At 43.4% G+C, this 13,506-nt stretch overlaps 1 protein-coding gene across 4 annotated transcripts in view; it reads left to right on the top strand.

Moving 5' to 3' along the window:
• Positions 1 to 1,085: 1,085 nt before the first annotated feature.
• RAP1A (RAP1A, member of RAS oncogene family) overlaps positions 1,086 to 13,506 on the top strand; it is an 88,103-nt gene continuing 75,682 nt past the window's right edge. The window contains exon 1 of one of the 4 annotated variants that reach the window (XM_083444623.1): positions 1,086 to 1,321. The gene's annotated coding sequence lies outside the window, so the exon portion shown is untranslated. Of the gene's footprint in view, positions 1,528 to 2,455; positions 2,829 to 13,506 lie in introns of those variants that run through there. The other 3 variants (XM_083444625.1, XM_083444626.1, XM_083444624.1) reach the window with 3 other exon arrangements.

The following is a 13,506-nucleotide window of genomic DNA, read 5'->3' as shown; positions in this document are numbered from 1 at the left end:
TCTTTAAGCACACAGGAATATTTCCCCACCCCCCTAACCTAGCCTTCTTCCTGCTAATTTTACTTGCTGGTATGAAGCATTTAAAACTATCAGCCCCCTCCCCTCTTTCATAAGGGCATGTGCATGTATTAAAAGTAAAGGTAAAGGTACCCCTGACCATTAGGTCCAGTCGTGACCGACTCTGGGGTTGTGGCGCTCATCTCGCTCTATGGGCCGAGGGAGCCGGTGTTTGTCCGCAGACAGCTTCCGGGTCATGTGGCCAGCATGACTAAGCTGCTTCTGGCGAACCAGAGCAGTGCACGGAAACGCCGTTTACCTTCCCGCCGGAGCGGTACCTATTTATCTACTTGCACTTTGACATGCTTTCAAACTGCTAGGTTGGCAGGAGCAGGGACCGAGCAACGGGAGCTCACCCCATCGCAGGAATTTGAACCGCCGACCTTCTGATCAGCAAGTTCTAGGCTCTGTGGTTTAACCCTATATAAATACATCTAGATAAATGGATGTATTATATCTATATAAATGAGGCCCTAAGCTACTGAAGATAATGGGGCCCTTTATATGTCCAGCTGTCCTTTGTCAACAACAAATTGTGGCTTTTTTGTGTTGAATATATGCTATATGGTAATTTAAGGACCTAATAGGTATCTAAAGCCATTTGCACGGAACAAAATATGTATTTTAGCAAAGTAATTGTTGAACTGAAATACAATTAAAAATAAGTATATTAATAGTGAAATAATTATCAAGCTCCAACTTTAAAATGATTGGGGGCCCATTACTTACATCATAGGAGCCTACACAACACAAAACACTGTTGCTGTATGTAGGTTTTATTTGTTTTTTATCTTATATTTTGGAAAGGTACATCCAGGTTTCCCCCCGCCCCCCTTTAAATTTGCTATAGCTTGTTTAGCTTATACTGTACGTAAATCCGGTACTGAATCTCCTCTAGTCTTGGAGACTTTATCACTCGCGCCCCTCGCCTCCCCTCCAAAACGAAAGTGGCGCAACGTTCGCGCGGGCGCTTCGACCCCTCCTGCCCGGCCGAGCGCGCTGCTCCGCCCCTCCGCCGCTTTCGCTCCTCCTCCGCCGGCGCGGCGGCTCCTCCCCGAGCCCGAGGAGGGAAGCGAAGGGAGGGAAGGGGGGCGGAGCGGATGAGCTGCCGCCGCCGCCGCCGCCGCACACTGGAGCTGCCGCGCCTCAAGCCCAGCAAGGCAGGCAGGCAGCGAGCGCAGAGCCGGAGGAAGGAAGGAAAGAAGGACGGAAGCGAGCGGGCGGGCGGCCGGCTTGGCTTGCCCCGGCAGGCAGCGGCGACGGGGTGAGTAAGGTGCGCAGGAAGGGGTAGCCGGGGCGCCGCTGCTGCGGCAGCAGAGGCGGCGGCTCGCTCGGTCTCCCGGTCCCTCCCTCCCGGCCCAGTGCGGGGCCGGCTCGCCTCCCTCCCTCCCGCCGCCAGGCCGAGGGGCCCTGCTGCTTCCCCTTGGCTCAGGGCCCGGCAGGGAGGGGTCAGGGTGTGCTCCCTTCGGGGTAAGGAAAGCAGCCGAAGCGTCTCCCCGCTTCGCCCCCCCCCCCCAGGAAGGTTGGAGGGGACGGGGAAGCGGGTGGCGAGGTCTTGCACCCGGCCAGGAAAAGGAGAGGAGCCTTGACAGCCAGGCTGGAGCCCGGCCAGAGAAGTGCCTGGCCGGAGTGCAGGCAGGGGACGTGTGTGTGCTTGGCGGGGCGAGGCGGGGTGGGGGGGGGGAGATTACAGAGTGGGGGGTTCCTGACCCACCCAGGGTACCAAAGGGTGACAGGAGTCGGGACCCCAGATTATATGTTGGTGGGAGGGGGGGTGGTTTTGTGCGATTTTGACAGTACAGAGACACGTTTCTTCTTTGACACCCCCTCCCCTGCGCAGTTTTTTAAGACTTGCCTCTGGAGGAATCCCCCCCCCTTTGTATGATTGGGTTGCTCTGCCCGTCGGTTAATGAAGGATAGCTGCTATTTAGGCGGGGGATAGTGTCCCAACTGCATCCTGGAAGCAGGAGAAACCCAGGCTGCTCCATCGAGAAAGGGGTGTGTTGTGCTAGGAGCTCCTATTATGGTTGATGTGGATGCAAATATGTGATGGGGGGGGGGTTGCTTCCTCTACCAGGGCTAGTTGAATGGTGGGGTTTTTCTTTGTAGGGCGTACATAAACTGGAATCCTTCCTTCCTTCTAAGGCATCTCTGTTGGGAGTGGCTGCCAGGCAGGCAAATGTTCCTTACGCCTTCTGGTTACTATTTTGATGTCTTTGGCTGGACATGGTGGTCACTCCTTCTGTTCACAGAACCTCTTGTGGTGTATAACAACATTTTCTGGGGGAGGGGAGAGGCGATATAAGGGAGTTTAACCAATAGGATCTGAACTCTGGGACCTGCTCTTCACTTCCACCCCCAGTATAATAAGCGGAACATGCTTATTAACCTGTGTCTCCAAAACTAACATCTTGGTGACCCTCCCACAAGGTTGCTTTGGTGCACTCTGCATTGGGGAAAGGCAAATCATTGGCAGGCAACGCCTAGAATGGCACATTGTTAACTTGTGGCCACTGTTGCTCCCCCTCCCCACCACACTCCACTTGGACTTAAGTTTCTTGCTTGTGCCAGGAATAGGGAAGTAACATACAGGATTTCCCCATAGTTTCCCATGCAACAGGATATCAGGAAAAGAAACGGTGCCAGAGACACTGTACTTCTCTGTTTTGGGTTGTTGTGGTTAGTGGGAAGATCCCTGGCAGCTTGGCTTCTCTGTACTGCTTGCAGGGTTCATCCTGTTGCTGCCACTCTGCTGCCGAGCTCCTGAGGAGGTAGGTCTTGTCTTCTGCTGTGTAATTGTGTTTTTGCTGAGGGTCCCAGTTTGGGTCAAAATACATCCCTTGACTTTATGACAATGCTTTTGGCTGCTTCCAGATTAATGTTATTTTTTAAAAAAGTGTCACTCCTCTTTTTTGCTAGCAGTAGCCATTCTCTCTCTCTCTCTCTCTCTCTCTCTCTCCCCCCCCCCCCTCTGTCCCAGCGATTTTTGATTTTTAAAATGAAACTTGGTTTCAAGTTTGTGCTGGGAACACTGCAAGTTGCAAAGCATAGCCTCGGAAATTAAAAAGTGGCCAAGCACTGGCAGGAAAGTTTTTTTGATGGACGGGTAATTCAAAATGGCGCAGGGAGGGACTTGCGATGCCTTGTGTTGTTGCCACTGGCACCATCCAAAAGGTATCATCAGAGCATGCCTGGCCTCCTTCCGCATAGTGAGAGTAGTAAGTGGGGTCATTAGAAAACATTTGGAGCAGGAATTTCTGTTTTCCAGGAACTTGGGCTGCTGGTTTCTTTCCACAATGCTTCCTAAGGTGACTTTGTCTGCCCAGTTTAGTCATGGCACCACAGTCTTAGTATTGTAGATGCAGTGCCTGGAACGCCATCTCACCTTAGCATCCTGGTGTGGAGTAGAACCATTGTGAGGACAGCGTGTATTTTGTTGTTTTCAAAAGCTGACTAAATTAAGTGTGTGTTTTCTCTCTTTTTCTCCCTCCATAGCACTGACATTTGAAGGGTGAAAGATTAGTGGGGAACTTGTGGCAACTTTGCAGGCTGCTCTGACCCATGTATTAAAGTTTTGAGTTGCCGGTGGCTTCTGTAGTTGGCAGTGCTACTGAATTATCAAACTTGGCAGTGTTGCAACAGACTGGTCTTGTGCTGTTTTCTCCCCCTAGGGTGACATCAGTGAGCAAGGTTTCTTTTGGGGGGGCGGATGAGCCTCTCCTGTCATTAATGCAGTTGTCTGTCTGTAGTACTTCCTATTTTGAAAGAGTATATTGTGTTTCCTTTTGGGATATATTGTTACTATTTGCAAAATGTCACGGGTGGGGTGTGAGGAAGTGAGAGTGGTCATGTTGTCTCCTTTTGGTGCCAGTCTTCTATTTCAATGTAGTGTGGAGTGAGCAATTTTGTTCTATATACATCACTTCCTTCCTGAATGGTAGGCTCATGCCATCCAAGCCTGCGTGCATTTAAAGAGTCCTTGGTGGTGGTTGATATCTGACTTGTGTGAATTTTAAAAGGACTTTAAGTTATTATAGATAATTTTGGCATGTAGATTATTGGCGTATTGTGTTTCAATTTCTGAATATCTGACCATCCTACATACATTTTGCAATGTCTGTGTTATATTATGTGTGACTGCAGAACTTTCAAAACAGTTGACTTACTACATTAGTAATCCCTGAGGTATTATTCATGTACCATTAGATGTTAGCTTGCTTGCTCGAAAGAGTGTGGAAAATTTCCAGATGCAGTTGAGATGTCTATAATCAGAGCTGTGGTATCAATGAGAAACTGGCATGAAATAAGTGGAGTCTTCTGTATGTGTTTTCAAAAAACCTATATAAGCAGTAGCTCATCTTGATAGAATTACTGTGGCATTGTTTAAAACTGAAATGAAAACACTCCTGTACCTCAAATCTGAGATATTTTTAACACTGATGTTGCCAACTTGATGGGGAAATTGAAGCTGACATGAAATTTACTATCATATTCCATTTGCCATTTGGTATAACTATAGCAGCAATTAGCTATATCTGTATGTCGGGATTTGTAACTGAATACACAGTGTCTCTGGTTTAATTATTTTTAAAAGGGTTTAATACAACTGATATGACATTGATTTTGGCCCCATCATTCCTCCTGTGGCCCCCCTCTAAAGGACACTTCACAGAATGGGGGGGGGGGGGGGAACTGGCCTGACTAATACTTCTTATAGATATAGATTGTAACTCCTCTATGCAAGCATAGAAGGATTTTAAATATAATTCTCAGAAATGTGTTTGATCTCAACTGTTACAATCTATTTTTTAAGGACATGAAACATCTAAGTTATATGCCTCTGGGAGCCTCTCCAGTGCAGATGCCATTGAAATGAATGATGGTAGTATGAAAACACAGATTTCTTGTGTAGTTATACTTAATTTAATGGGATTTGTGCAAGAAAGGTGCTGAGTGGATTGTTTTTAATCTTTGTTAAATAAGTTTTTAATCTTTGCAGGAGTGGATTTTGGAGACTATCATATTATGATTTTTCTGACATTGTTATGATCCTGTTATAGTGATTTTGACAAGGCCATTCTTTGCATCCTATTACAGTGGAAAAGTTGAGTGTTCCCCCTTGCTATATATATTCACAACAGCAAATGAATAAAATGCAACTGTTTTTATTTGGCAATTGCAAAGAAGTGCATTCAACTGCAGTATAAATCGACAGGAGAAAAAAAGTATAGCTTTTAAGGTGGAGCTGAGCTAAAAACAGGAAGTCCTGTGTTCTTCTGTTTCTATAAATATATTTTCATGCACAGTATTTTCATCAAAACAACACTTCAGAGAAACTGCTATTGTTTCAAAAGGCCACAAGACTTAAATATTCAGGATAGATTATGAGTTCTTCTCTTTTAATATCTATATTGTATTTTATGAATGTTTGGCTCTCCTCACCTCTCCCCCGGTCTCTTTAACCTTGATTGATACCATCAAGGAAACAATATTAGGTCCTTGAAGGGCAATTAAATGCAGGGCTCAAATTAGGGGCAAAATAATTGTATGTTTTGGCTAGAGTTTCAGTAGGTTTGATTGGACCTTTAACTTGTCAAATCTATGCATGCCTAACATGGAACTAAGCCCTGTTGACATTAGGACTAAGGGCAGCTCTGCGCATTACGTGTGTTAATACAACTTCCTGGGTCTGCTGCTAGAAACACCATGCAGTGCTAGTGATTCTTGGAACTCCCTCTTATTCCCAAGTAAATATGCGCAAGATTACAGTAACATCATTCTCCTATGCATACTGACTCAGAAGTAAGTTCCACATGGTTCAGTTGAACTTATTCCATTGTAAGCGTCCTTTACAACCTCAGTTTCAGCAGTAACTGTTGGAGCTGAGTTTTAGTGCAGAGCATTTACAGTTTTGTGTGCTAATACTTTTCTTTGAAGCAGTTGCATAAAGACTATCAGAACAGTTCGCACTTGAAGCCACACACAGAGCAAGTGTGTGCTCTGATGTGCCAAATGCTATAGATTTCATGCCCCCTCCCACACTCAGGAGGGCATTGTTGGCATAAAGTAGAATTGAGCTTGGCAGCTATAGTGCACGAACAACAACAACAACCAAATCTTTGTTTAACTGAGCCTTTATAAATGTGTGCTGGTACAGAATTGCTTATTTCTAAACGACTTGATTGGTTTTGCACTGTAGAAGCTGTGGTTGAGTTGCAATTGGGCCTCAACTTGTGGCTTTCTTTACCAGCCTTATAAATGTTTACTTGCAGCAGAATAACCACAGTGAAGTGTGAGCTTCATGTGTATGAGAGTGATGATGTAAGGAAACACTGTGAAGACTTGCAGCAAAATGGTGGAGCACCTACCTTGTATAACATAACATTTCGTTTCATGTAAAACTTAAAAAGATCATGGTACACTAGTCCCTTTCATTTCAGCGGGAGAGATGCTTAAGCATGTAGCAGATTTCCAGATCAGAATGTAAAAAATGAGGAATATTTTAGAATTCTGGTGTAAATTATTTAGGCTGTCATAGAGCTGTGATGCTCTGAAATAGGGGGCTTGCTTATGAAACTGCAGTGTTTTGTCATGGCATACACTCTCTTAAAGTAAAGAACCATTAGCAACCCTTCTCAGAAGACCATGGATATATAATATCACAGTATTCTTTGATTTTTTGCTCTTGTGAATTTGCTACTCAGCAGTACTCTGGGTGGCTCCATGTGATTGCTGTGTGTACCCTGGTGTTTGACACAGTTATTTAAAAGTGAATATATATATATATATATATATAGTATGTATCTTTATACATGTATGCACGTGTTCCAGGGGAAGCTGATATCTGATTGGCCTTAGGGCTCCCCAACATGTGTCTGCTGCCATTTACATACACAGGGCTTGTACACTGCTTCAGGAAACAGCAGTGTAGCCTAACGCCAGTGAATCTGCAGCAATCATATCTGCCCTTCCTAAGGATTAGAACTGGTTATCTTTTTAGAGTGTGATTGTGATAGCCAACTTGATTCAGGCATGGAAGAAGAGAGAGAAGTTGCTCTTTAATCTTCTTTCAATACCAGGTTATCTCTTGTGACTATTGACTTTGCTCTGAATTCAGAGGTCTTAGGATTCCTCTGAAAGGCCAAATACCTAAATCCTCATAGAATAAGTAACCATTGGGAATTTGGCGAAATGTATAATGGTTTTCAATCTGTTCATTCACATACCCACGTAACAGTTGAGGGTTCGTAGGGTACCGGTTAAGGTTTTGATGCCCAGCATTTGTTGGGAGTGAATAAAGTAAAATGTTTCCTTTCCATTAAATAAGTGATAGGAAGGAAATAAAGCACAGTTCTGGTGAGCCTTGTAGTTTCCAGTAGTTGACTACTTCTAAAATTACCAGATGTACATATGCAGCCAAAGCTCCTGGATTTTAGAAATCCCCATGGATTGCAAAATAAACCAGGACTGAATCTGCCCAGCTTCCTTGTTTGGAAATGGAACATAATACGAAATTGCATACAGGAATACTCCTTTTTTTCTGGCTATACCTTAGCAACTGAGCACTATTTGTGTTTACTGCTGAAGTATCAGAACTGTGGCAATGCAGTCTTAATCCCAGCATTAATAAATGAGGTGAGTTCCTTTCCTGTGTGTTCCTTTCCTTCTTTCAGCAGGGGGAAAAAAGTCTTCTTGCATAACATTCTCATGAGAAAAACACAGTTTAATCAGCTTTTTACAGTAATTGGGTAGGATTGCAAATACAATCTATCTTATGTTCCATTTAGTGAAAAAGTGTGCAATGGAGCATAAAGTTCTAAAGTGCACATTGGTTACACAATCAGTTATGTTATGAATAAATTAGGGCCAAAATGTCCATGACTTCTGACTAGAATGGCTGATAGACAAACATGATATATATCATTTTAAGAATGCTTGACTTCCTCAAAGTAGCCCTTCTTTCTCCCCTCTCCCTCTGTGAGGACAGAAAACTTAGCAGCAAGTGATTATTCTTGGTTCCGTCTTAGGGTGTGTTCCCTTTACTGTCTTATTGTGCAGTGAAGTGGGGTTGTGTGTGTGTGTGTGTGTGTGTGTGTGTTTACAGGTCTCTTCCCTCCTCACACAGTGTTCACATTAGCATGGCTTCAGTTTGTTTCTCGGATTCCTTTACCACCATGCAGAGGTGTTCACACACACCTTGAGTGGAAACTAGTTAGGAGCAACTTAAGGATGCCAGTTTGTGTGAAGCTGGTTTGAGAAACAGCACACCAAACTAGTGTCTTATAACAAAGTGCAGGATACATATGCAGTAGAGATCACTTGGTGCGGACACAGATTAAAAATCCAGCACTGGAATCACAGTGCGCATGCAGTAAATGGGAGTGTTTGCACTCTGGATTTTGAGAATGGAACTACTGGGGCTTGCATCACATGCCTCCTCGTAAGCCCTGGCTTAGCATAGCTTTGGAGGCCAACCATGGGGTGGGATGAGGAGAGTGAAATCAATCAGGATCGAGACATAGCCAAGAAGCCAAATGAAGAATAGGCAAAGATTAAGGGAAATAAAAGGCTATAGGCAAAGAGGAAGAAGCAAGATAGCATGCTCAGTGATTGCACCAGAGAAACAAATGTATGTGACTCTCTCCGTTTCAGTCAATACATCCTTCCATGTTTGACACAACTTTGATCTCTTTCTCAAACCCTTAACTTAAAACCTGCCTGATGTTTTGTTTTTTGTTTTAGGTAGAACCTAAAGTGTGGGCGAGGTTGCGATCCGTTTTGTGGCCTAGTCAGGATGTCATCAAAGGACGTTGTGCCTCTGCTGGCATGTGTCTCTGTTTTCTTCATGTGCCTGGCACAGTGGCAGCACATTAAATAAACTCCGAAATCCAGCTGAGAGGGAAAGATTATTGCGTTCGTCAGACACAGGAAACTACCAAGTATCTTTATTTAGGGCTGAAGGAAACCTTATTATTCAGCTGTTAGATCTGCTGGCATAGTATATGCATTTGAGTTGAAGACTGTCAAGTTTGCACATTCGTACTGTGTTCACTTTCCATCCCAAAACATTCAGCGCAAATGCAAGTTGCTCTGAAGATGGCCTGTTGTTTGGCTTCAGCTTTAATGTTACATATTTTGGTAATTTAAAGGGGGGGGGAGACTCATGAAATGCTCTGTAAGCATGTACATTCCTATAGGTGACCACCTTTGCATTACATCAGGACCAGTTGTCATGCCCTATGATAGCCTCCTTTGTCAGTTGGAACCTTGGAGCAGTTTCCCCCAACTTGGTGACCTCAAGATGTTGTCGAATTACAGCTCCCATCATCCTTGCTTGTTGATCAGGCTGGCTGGGGCATATGGGAGCCCTGACATCATCTGGAGGGCACCAAGGTAGGGAAGACTTCCGTGGACAGTCTTCACATCATTAATGCTGGATAAAGGGCTCACCTGGAAACTTGTATTTTTTAGTTTTCTGTTCTTGTCTAGAGAACCCATATACACAAATCTTCTGCGTAAGCAACAAGACAAGAGTTTGTTCCCATTTATATTAAGTTCAATTAGCTGCAGAGAATGGAATTCATCTAAGCCTGATTTCTGTATTACTTATTGGAACCCTACGAATACAAATATTTTAAAATAGTTACTGGGAGCTATTCCCCTGATTACCAGCCGCATCTGTCACCCATAACTCACCCAAACTCCCAGACATTGCCAAACACTTCACATCCCCCCTAACTCAGACCAGGGGTGGGGGACCTCTGTGGCCATGACAGATGAGTGGGGCAAAGCATGCCCTGCCCTGATCCTTTCAGTCTTTTGTAGTCCTATGTCCCCTACTCTGTTTTGCCCCCAATGTCCCTCTTCCTCTATAAGTGTCCTTGCAAACTGCAACATGATTAATGTTTCAAAAATAAAGTATTATATAGGAAAACACTATTCTGTCCTCTCTCTCTCCGCCTCCCCCACTGCCCAGATGTCCTTTAAATTTTTTTAGTTATGGGCTTGGTTCTGGATGCTTATGCATTCTATGAAACATTGTGCACTCTTGTGAACATTGCAACCAGCTGCAAAATGTGCTGTTCTATGACTGCCATGTTGAAGCTGTCATTTTTACTAGTTCAGAAAGTATTATTTGTTCTTACAATATAAGGCTCCAAGGATAAAACCTGGTTATGGTATAAATCATGTTGTCTCGATTCCACTTCATAGAGAATTCTCTGCTATGAGATTAAAGGGTTTTAATCTAAGCTCTCAGACCCCAGTTGAATATGTTCTGAATTGATTTGATCTTGCTTTTCCTAATAAATGTCTAAGCAGCCCACAACAGAGAATCCTCAACAGTCAAATGAAATGTGTTGTTTTCAAGGAGCATAGCTAGTAACTTATTTTCTCCAAGCATTGACTTGAGCATAGATGGGAAACAACATTTCAAATCTAAGCATGGCTTGTTATAATCCCTTCTACCTGTGAAGCTTCATTTTGAACATTTCTCTTTTCATTTGTGTGATCCACTGTGCAGGGGCAGGATACAGATGCAATAATAATAATAATACAGTAAAAAAAAAAAAATTAAAGGAGGGGAAAACCATAGAATCACAGAATTGGTAGGGACCCAACGGACTATCTAGTCCATTGGTCGGAAGGTTTACATTGCCGGGGCCAGTTCACTCCAGCGGAGAGCCCTCTGTGATTTCCAGCGCTGGGGAAGTGAGTCGCCGCGCTGAGCCGGTTTAGCACAGCATGCGGGGATTCGCCGAGCAGGCAGCTCGGTTTGGGGGTGGCTCATGGGCTGGTTAAACAAACCCTGTGGGCCGCTTGTGGCCCATGGGTCTTAGGTTGCTGACCCCTGATCTAGTCCAGCCCCCCGGGCTGCAGGAATACTGATTAAAAATACAATCTGAATGGTTGAAGCCAATTTTGCAAATGTTTGGAAACTCTAGGTGTGCAAAATATCTCCCCCAAATAATTGCCTCTATTTCGAAGTTCAGAGATGAGAGTGGAACACTCCCCCCCACGGCATTGGGTTGGCGGATTGGGTGGCCACATAACTCTGAATTGACTATGTTTGATAGGGAATGAAAAATCATACCGGTGCGGGAATGGGATTGTACACTGAACAGGAGCACTTTGTGATGCCACAGAGCATTGTGAACCTTCCCTGGCTAAATGAAATGTTTGCATATCATGTAGAATCGTACCCACTGTACTTTTGCTTCTTGAGAACTTTATTTAAGAAATGAAAGTAACTTGTTATCCTTTTTATCCTTTTGATGACATAGCGAAATGTAATAAGGGAACAGGCAGTGTCTGTTGAATGCTCAGTGGGAACCTTATTAGATGGGGCTTGTGGTGCTAGTTATATACAGCAGGAATCTCATGCTTCCCTTTTCTGCCTGGGTTGAATGCTTCTCTGACTACTTGCAGTGGCAGAGCAGGATATAAATTAATCAATAAATGCTAAGCAGTTAAAATAAAGCTGACAAGCATGTATGTATTCTATGCTGCTTTCACCTCATTCAGTGTATGTGGTGTGTTGTTTTTTTCTAAGTCGGGCTTTAAGCATCCACTCCCCAAGATATCAGCAGCTGGTAAGAATAACTGGTAGGACTTACTTCCCTGTAAATGACAAGAGAGTTGGCTCCTTAGGCCACTGATGTGCTACCACAAATGACTAACAAGCCAACTCGTAAAATGTTTTGCGAGCCAGTAACTCTTGTAAGCATATATTTGCAAGACTTTTCAGTCTTAACAATTTGAAATGGATTGGGCCTGGTTTTCTTGCAGCTTCACTTGGCTCCTGATAGGTGCAGCTTCGTTGGTTGATGGTTTCAGAATCCATAATCTGTGTGCAATACGAGCTTGTTGTCCTAGCAGATTGTGCATTGTGCATGAGTTATAAGTTAGCAGATCACTTCAGCTGTATATTCATAACTGGCAGAATTGCACTCTTGTTTATAGAAAATTCTGGTTTGGTTATAAGAATGCCCATTAAAAAAAGATACCAGTGGTTTGAGATTTTTGCAGGTGAGAAGTCAGAATACTATGGGTTGTATCCAGTGTGCGTGAGACTCCTAGTAGACCTACTGAATAATGCCACTGGGGCTGCTCTGAATAAAATGTTGGTGAATTCAACCCTTTCATATTTAATAATAATCATTTTTCTTTCTGCCCCTCCACCATTGCCTTTTAACAAGTGGTTCTTTAGTAGTAATTCTGCTTTCAAGTCTTGTGGCTTCAGTGAAGTTACTCCCACTTACATGTTAGTTTCAATTCTAATCTGAAATCCGGTGATTTGGCTCCCGTTTCTTGTGTGCAATTTCTTGGTGTGAAAATTTGCATTATGTATTAACCTGATAACTAAAGAAAGTGGCCTTACGTTGGGTACAGTGCAGTTCAGGGTGCTTTAGCAGCATTTGTTTTGTTTGCTGCTTTATTAGCCAGGTACATTTAGTTTGTCACCTCCTATGTGTTAAATTAAACCTTCACTAAAATTATTTTAGTTAGCTAAATGTGGAAACTATTCAGCATAATAAAGCAGCCCTTCAGTGGCACCTTATTAACTGCCATGTAATTTTAATGCACTTTTCTCACAAGTGCCGTTCAAAGCAGCGTTTTGTAAATTGCTTTGAGGATCTTCGTTTTAAAGTGGCACCCAGGAGCACAGGTATACCACTACAATGCCTTGACGCTAGCTTATTTCTTCTCTGCGCTTAACGCTGCTTGCTGCTGCTTGAAGCAATAATAATTTATTTTGTTGATGCGGCTTCGATAATGTGTCACCGTTAAAGAACAGAGGTGTTGGAGACTGGCTTTTGCCTCGCTCAATTCTCGATTGACTTGAAGACTTGAGATAAGTTGAGGTCTAAATTCAATTACCCTGATAGTTTTGTGAAGATACTTAAACTGTGTTCATAGATATGGTTCCTGAATGTGCACCGTTCCTTTGGCATTGGTCTTTGCCTAACAAGCAGGATTTAAATTCACCTTCTTCAGACGTATTTGCTCTGTTCCAAGCATTTTATGTTATCGTAATCTAGTTATGTTGGATACCGGTAATTTGTTGGTTTTCAAGTACCTTTCTTGAGACATGTGGACAGGGTGAAATATTTACCTAAGTGTCTTGTTCAGGCTATGAGAATTATGATCTCACTCTGTCAATATTGCAGGCATCTTCCCGTTTAACTAAAGTGGTCTTGTTACCAGAGTGCCATACTAACAAAATGTCATGTTGGGTTTTTTGTGGGGGAAGGGTAGAATTTTGTGTAGAATGACTGAAGCAGGTATGTTTAGCTTATTTTTCTATGTGGGAATTGGAGGACTGATTCCTCAATGCAAACATTACAGGGGAATATAACTAATAGATCTGTGTTGAAGGTCTGTCCCTCTGTCATTGACAGAAAATGGGTTCTCTGAAGTGTTCACATGTTAAATTATGAGGTCTTCCTC

Source organism: Podarcis tiliguerta, assembly GCF_965153285.1.
Source record: "Podarcis tiliguerta genome assembly, chromosome: 6".
NCBI classification, from domain to species: Eukaryota; Metazoa; Chordata; class Lepidosauria; order Squamata; family Lacertidae; genus Podarcis; species Podarcis tiliguerta.
The sequence above is the reverse complement of the archived record's forward strand: the minus strand, read 5'-3'. Positions and strand labels throughout refer to the sequence as shown.